Raw genomic sequence first — 7356 nt, forward strand, 5'->3', positions numbered from 1 at the left:
GAAGATTGTGGCTTCTCGGCTTCCAGGGATAACAAGATGATGGAGGCTCTCTAGATTGTTTTACTGATTTTTACTTCTTAGAGACCAAGTACATTCGGTGATGTACAGAATGGGGAGCCTGAGTCCTAGGGGTGCTCTGAGGTCCTACATGGACGGAGGACACACATGTGGTTTGAGGGACACTGGACAGTGTCTGTACACAACACACTTCAACTCCTGGTGAGAGTAAAATTTCACTTTGTTTTCTGAGTCAACAGATATTTTTTAAGTACTACAGGTATTTACACCGGGGAGGAGTAACACAGTGCTTTGTGTGGTTTACACTTTACTGTGAATTAATATGTTAAACAATCTAAAGATGCATCAGCTAGTTATGCTCAGATTTTTAAAGGAGGCAGGAGGTAATGGCTATGAAAACATGAAGCACACCACGTTCTAGAAATAAGGAGAGAACACACGCAAAGGTAAAGGCAAACTTCCCTTCCTTCCCTTTTGTGTGGGGTTAACGAGCTTTTGCAAATAAAACTCTTTTCACCTGGCCAGAAACTTGGCACCTCAAACTGTACAGAAACTGAGCAGAAGCGAGTCATTCTGAGTGTGTCGGTGCAGTAATTGCTATTCCAGTGGCATTACCTCATGAATGTGTCCTCCTGGAGGTGGGGTCAGTAGCATCATTCCTTTCATGCTCAGGTTCAACTAATCCCACCCGATCCCACACCACCCCACCCCACTCACCCCCACCCTTCCCACCCTCCTGGCTGCCCTATTCTGCTCGGTGCAAAGAATATAATTAGACCTTTATGGAAAAAGCCTCCCCTCTGCCCGTTTCCAAGGAAGCCCCGTGGAAAATTGCAGTGGCGATTCTCGTGAGCTTGGCTGTCCATCATTCAGAGGAATTTCCAGTGCAGGACAGACTAGACGGGACAAGCCTGGACTACAGCAAAAGATTAGCCAGAGAGAAATACTACAGCCAGAGTTTAGAGCTGCAGAGCAAGAATTAGCGAAGTCAGTTCCTGACTCTGCCTTTGATCAGCAAGTTCCTTTTCAGCCTGTTCTTTAAGCACCTTAACAGTAAGACTTTGGGTTAGATCATGTTTTGAGTTTGTATGGTTTCAGTGGCTTGGCTATCAGCATTCCTGAGTTGAGTTCCTTTTGAAGATTTAAATTATAAATGACAAAGACGTGCAAAGAGCTTCAGTTGCTCAAAGACACAGCTAGTAAGTGGGGGAGCTGTGATTTGAACTCAAGTAGTTTGTCTCCAAAGCCTGAACACTTAGCCCTTAACTCAAAACACAGAATTAAAAAACCAAACCAAACCAAACCAAACCAAACCAAATGCAAACCATTTCAAGTTTACCTTTTGTTAACCATTAAAATATGTATAACCTATCATTATTTCTGGTTGACTAATAGATGGAATGAGATTTAGAATTTTTCTCTTAGGTCCTCCTGTAGTTTGATTTTCTGCAGACATTAGCAGGTTTTATTTGCCTGATAACTCATTGTTTCCTGTCAAAATATCCAACATCTCCTGACTTGTTCTCTCAGTGGGTACATCCCAGTCCACCCAGAGCTGGCTGAGGTAGCAGCAGCGTGCATGGGCTTGTCCTGGAGGCCCAGAGTCTCTGGGGCCAGGAGGGGCAGGCTTCTGTCATGGTGGCAGCACAGGCCTTTGCTGTTGTTTGCATCTTTGAGAGGATATGCAGAGGCCAGTACAAAGGAGGACAGTTCTGGGATCAAAGAAAGGTACAAGGAAGAGTGGCAAGTTAGAAAATCCACTGAGAGTTCAGCTCAAGCAGCCATACAGTCTCTTCTGAGGAAGTTCCCGTAGCAATTCATAACAGCCGAGAAGCAGAGGGAAGATGCAAAAGAATAAATATAATCAGAACCTATTAGACTAAAGGTTTATGACACGTTAATTTGTTGACATACAGACAAAAAGTTGCCCGTATTAATATAGGCAACTTGACGAGATTGGAGACAAGCATGTACCCGGAAATCATCACCACAATTCATGCCATAAACCTCCTCATCACCTCCAAGGCCTTCCTTATGCCATCTCATTGTTACTACAGTATTCTTTTTATGAAGAGCACTCAACATAAGATTTACCCTCTTAGCAAAATTTTAAGTATACAATATAACATGATTAACTGTAGGCTCTGTTCTATACAGTAGATCTCTGGGACTTACTCATCTTAAATAACCAAATCTTTGTACCCTTTGACTAATACTTCCATTTTCTGTTACACATTTCATTTTCTTCTTACTAATAAAAAGTTGATTAGTAAAAATGTGGATGAGAATATGTAAAAGTTTGGTCAAAAAAGACACCTTCATTCTGCTCTACCTAAGAAAGCTGACAGACCCAGATGGTTCTTTATTGTAAATAATAAATGGAGAGAGCCACCTTCATGCATGTATGTCTTCTGTGTCCAGTCCATGGAGCCGGTGACAGAAAGACCCTGCCTCAGCTAAGCCAAGGACATGGTTGCCTGAAGCAAACGTGTGTGGATGCCAGCTTGTGTGTGTTTTACCTCCTGGCGAGGACATATATCTCACTATCAGAGCTGGTCAGTTGGACAGGGGGACACGGGAAGATGTAACTGGAGTCAGTCTCACATTTTGTGTTAGACACTCATGTTTGGCTTAGTAAAAATGCCGCCTGCAGGAGCGAAAACCATGCCATTATGCCATCTAAGTAAATATGGGATTACCTGATTCTGTACCACTTTATAATTAAGAAAGCTTTTTGCAATCTCCTCCTGATTGGGAAACCATATAAAAGCTCCCTGTGCCTTCTGAGAAATGAGGACATATGTATTTTTTCAGCATTGGTGGTTTGCTTATATTATCATAATCTGGTGTTCTGTGTTTTCACATGAAATTTTCTGCTTGCTAACTTAATAATGAAAAATTCAGCACACAGAAAACAGCAGAGATGTTCCAAGGCAGGGGTCCTCAAACTTTTTAAAGTGGGGGCCAGATCACGGTCCCTCAGAGAGCTGGAGGGCCGGACTATATGAACTACTAATTCCTACTGTAACACCTCAGCTGCGCTCACTGCCCAAAAAACCTGGCGGGCCGGATCAGACTCCTCTGCAGGCCTCATGTGGCCCGCGGGCTGTAGTTTGAAGACCCCTGTCTAAGGCATAATATTAACACTTGGTACGCCATAAGCGTCTATAGACACAATTAAATTAAAAATATTGTGGCATGTGGGATGGTTTCAGTTTTGGACGTGTGGCAGTTAACTGGTTAAAAATACAACGGTCCCATGTACTTCTAGGGAATAAAGGAGGAATGGGGATTGTTATATCCCCAAAGAAGGAACACATGAGGCCAGAATGGTGAGGGATTATGAATTTGTTCCATCATCCGCTGACCTCCTGGTTGGTGTGTGGATGATGGAATAAATTCTCATCCCTCACCGTTCTTCTGGCCTCGTGCGTTCCTCCTTTGGCAACCTAACAGAGTTGGCTTTAAGGAGTAAAATAATTGTGGCAGTTAAAAAGTGTTGTTTTTCACAAATCACGAGAAAACTAAGATGAATGCGCCCACTTAAAGTTATTATTTAAAAACAAAACAAAACAAAAAACAAGCTCATAGATGCAGAGAACTAATTGGTGGCTGCCAGAGGCCAGGGATGGTGGTGGTGGTGGTGGTGGGTGGGTGGTGTTGCGGGGGAGAAGGGGAAGGGGGTCGAAAGGTACAAATTTATTATTCTAGTTATAAAAGAAATAAGCCTAGCCGAAACCGGTTTGGCTCAGTGGATAGAGCATTGGCCTGAGGACTGAAAGGTCCTGAGTTCGATTCCGGTCAAGGGCATGTACCTTGGTTGCAGGCACATCCCCAGTAGGGGGTGTCCAAGAGGCAGCTGATTGATGATTCTCTCTCATCGATGTTTCTAACTCTCTATCCCTCTCTCTTCCTCTCTGTAAAAAAATCAATAATAACAGTAATTATATATATCGTATATATGTATATGTGTGTGTGTGTGTGTGTGTGTGTGTATATATATATATATATATATATATATATATATATATATATTTAAAGAAATAAGCCTGGGGATGCAGCAGTGTGCAGCATGATCACTATAGTTAATAATATTGAATTGCATATGCTCCCCAGCATTTTTACTTTTAAAGTTGCTGAGAATAAATCTTAAAACTCATCACAAAAGAAAACATTTTTTTTGTAATTATGTAGAGTGACAGTTGTTAACTAGATTTATTGTGTGTTTATTTCACAATATTTACAAATACCAAATTAAAAAAAAAGTTATGCTTATATCTAGACATTTATTTAACCTCTTCTAAAAAGTGTACTGTCAAAATAATTCTTAAGGAGTACTGAAAAAGATTACATGACTTCTATGTAGCTTGTTTTGTTGTTAAATATGGAAGAGAACTGGACATGTGCCCTGAAAAATAACCTCACACATACTTCAGAATAGCAGCAAATCATGTACTTGCATTATTTTAATCCATCTCTCGATCTCTACTTCTTTCTCTCTCTTAATGTTAGATATACAAGAGAGATATGTCTAACTCTTTGTTCTCTATCTCTCTATGTACACACACATGCACACACACACACGGGTGAACAAAAGTAGGTTTACAATTGTAGTAATCCTATATAATAAAAGGCTAATATGCAAATAAACCGAATGTCAGAGCAACCGGTTACTATGGCGCACATTGACCACCAGGGGGCAGATGCTCAATGCAGGAGCTGCCCCTGGTGGTCCTTGCACTTTTACAGGGGGAGCACTGCTCAGCCAAAAGCCCTGAGCCAGATGGCTGGGGAGCACAGCAGTGGTGGCAGGAGCCTCTCCTGCCTCCCCTTAGTTGGACATCCCCCCAAGGACTCCTAGACAAGGGAGGGCTCAGGCCAGGCTGAGGGACCCCCTGAGTGCACGGATTTCATGCAATGGGCCTCTAGTAATACATAATTAACAAATAATAATATGTGAAGAAACTCTTTCTTGTACTTAAACTGTAAACCTAATTTTGTCAACCCCTGTATGTATGTCAACCCCTACATTATATGGCTAATTTAATCTTTAGAATTATATCTAGATTCTAATATTTTAAATATTTTAAAAATAATTTTGACTGCTTTCTTTGTATTCTTTCCAAATGTTCATGTTCTGCTCAAACCTCAGAGCTGAAATAGATTATTCTGAGAGTACTAATTGTCAGCAGTGCTGAGTAATTATAGTCAGACCTTTACATTTCTGTCACAGTGCTGTACGACCTCGAGGAAGCCACTGTGCTTTTCCGGAGTCTCTGCTTCCGGGGCTGCAAGCTGAGGGTCCTTTGAGAATTGAGACCTGTCACTCTGGCCGTCTGGGAGGCAGCCCCCACCTGTCTCGCTTCTCCCCACTCTGGCCGCTGCATGCATTGACACTTGCTCTTTTAGACCGTCATTCTCTTGCTGTTTAGCAACATCTCTCTGTGTGTAGATTTTTTGGTTTGTATTTGTAAAAAGAACCAAAAGTCAATGTATTAACGAAAAAGTAAGTAAAGACACCAACCAGCGTGGCCGCGTCCTGTCGGAGGGAGTGGATCTCAGCGCAGCCCGGGCCGGGTACAGCTCAGAATCTCAGTATTCGTCCTGGGAAGCAGGGCCTCCTGGCACCGGCAATGCAAATGATTGTCTTTTCTGATCAGTCATGCCCCTGACACAGAGCCTCCCGGGCGGTGCGGTTGAACAAGTGTTAACCATGTATCCTGTGACTCAGTTTCTCTCTGTCACCCGGAAGGGGAGCTGAGAAAGGGCTGAGTTGCCCAGAACAGGAAGGAAAGACCTTGAACTTACACCTGTTTCTTCATTTCTAGTCACATCGAAGATAGTCAGTTGGATGTATTCCTTTTACGCTCTTGGCTTTTAAAAATTAAGGTTTTTATTCCTTGAATTTTCTAAGAATAGGAGAAACTGGTGGTATTTACCTACGTGGCTTTCCTTTTTCCTGAAATTGAGTTGATCATCCGAGTTAGGTCGTACACTTCCTTCACTCAACATCCATTCCAGTCCAGTGTCTGCTCCCCGCACTCCAAGTCCAAGTCCTCATTTAAGAGTGAGGAAGGTCAGTCAGAAGCAAGATCTGACATTCTGAAGGGACTTACATTGTGGCATTCCTTAAAAAAAATAAAAGACATAAAACGACAAGCATTAGCAACCCCTTTACCCCCCTTTGCTGTGGCTAACGGCTGTCCCCAGAGAGCCATGGTATATTTTTCCAGTGTGTTAGGCTGGAAACCTTACCTTCTCTTTATCCCAGCTTTTCTCTCTGAGTCATCATAGAATGTCAAAACTTGCCTGAAAGATGAGTCTAGATTACCAAAGAAATGATAAACACGTTACAGCACCCTGTTAGCACAAGTTTGCCCTGACCTCACCGTCTGCACCCAGCACCGTCTGCACCCACCTGAGGAAGGTCCTGGGGCTCCTGGTATGTCCTTCCTGCCTGGACAGGGGGCAGCTGGGAAAATGACAAAAACATAAATGGAAGTCACTTTCTTATATCATGTTTTTAAATAACTTGATTATAGAGAGCAGTGCAGCTTTTAGTGAACGGTTAAGGAAGTATTCATTAAGTGTGTCACCAAAAGTCTTATTATAATGATGTTATACTATTCAAGTTTTAATATATACTGTTGTAAATTGATGATACAGCAAGTAAAAAGACAGTTTAAAAATTTTTTTTCTGCTTAAAACAATTTTATTTTTGATGAAAAAATACAGATGCATTGTTGCTGTGGATGTAATTTTACATGGCGAATCAGCTGAGGTCCCCTGAGACAGGCTGCTGTGTTCCGGTTTCAGACACATTGAACTGCCGTTATTCCACTCCAGCACCTCCTGCCAGGCGTGGTTTCCTCCTCAGTCCGACAAATGCAGCAAAACCCCATATCCCGAGAAGGTGGGTTTAAGAGGCAAAGTTAAAACCCTTTGAGAATCCTGAGTACACTTTTGAACTCAGAATAAGGGTTATTATGACTATTAACAGTAACTTCTGTATAAACAAAGGCACAGCTCAAGATCCCAGAGAAAGCGTCTTTGAGACACAAGAGAAGGGGTGCCCAGTTGTCATAGCAAAGCGACTCCCTCAGGACCCCGCAGGCTGCTCCCTGGGGTTAAGTTCCCCTCAATTCGAGACAAGCACACCCAGGCCCTGCAGCAGCAGCAGCCCTGCCTGGAAGACACGCCGCCTGCACCCCCAGGCTAAGCTGGCAGTGCCCCGGGAGTTAGGGCACGCGGAGAGGGGCGCATGCTGGATGGAAGGACATTTAGGGATCTCTTTCCTCCTGGGTGTCCTCAAGACTGCATGCACTCTTTACTCTTTAC

The 7356-nt window shown here is 42.9% G+C and overlaps 1 protein-coding gene across 1 annotated transcript in view; it reads left to right on the top strand.

Moving 5' to 3' along the window:
- Window positions 1-7356, top strand: part of B4GALT6 (beta-1,4-galactosyltransferase 6) — a 142889-nt gene that overhangs the window by 102889 nt on the left and 32644 nt on the right. The window lies entirely within an intron of this gene.

This window comes from Pipistrellus hanaki (genome assembly GCF_964339955.1).
Source record: "Pipistrellus hanaki genome assembly, chromosome: 6".
NCBI classification, from domain to species: domain Eukaryota; kingdom Metazoa; phylum Chordata; class Mammalia; order Chiroptera; family Vespertilionidae; genus Pipistrellus; species Pipistrellus hanaki.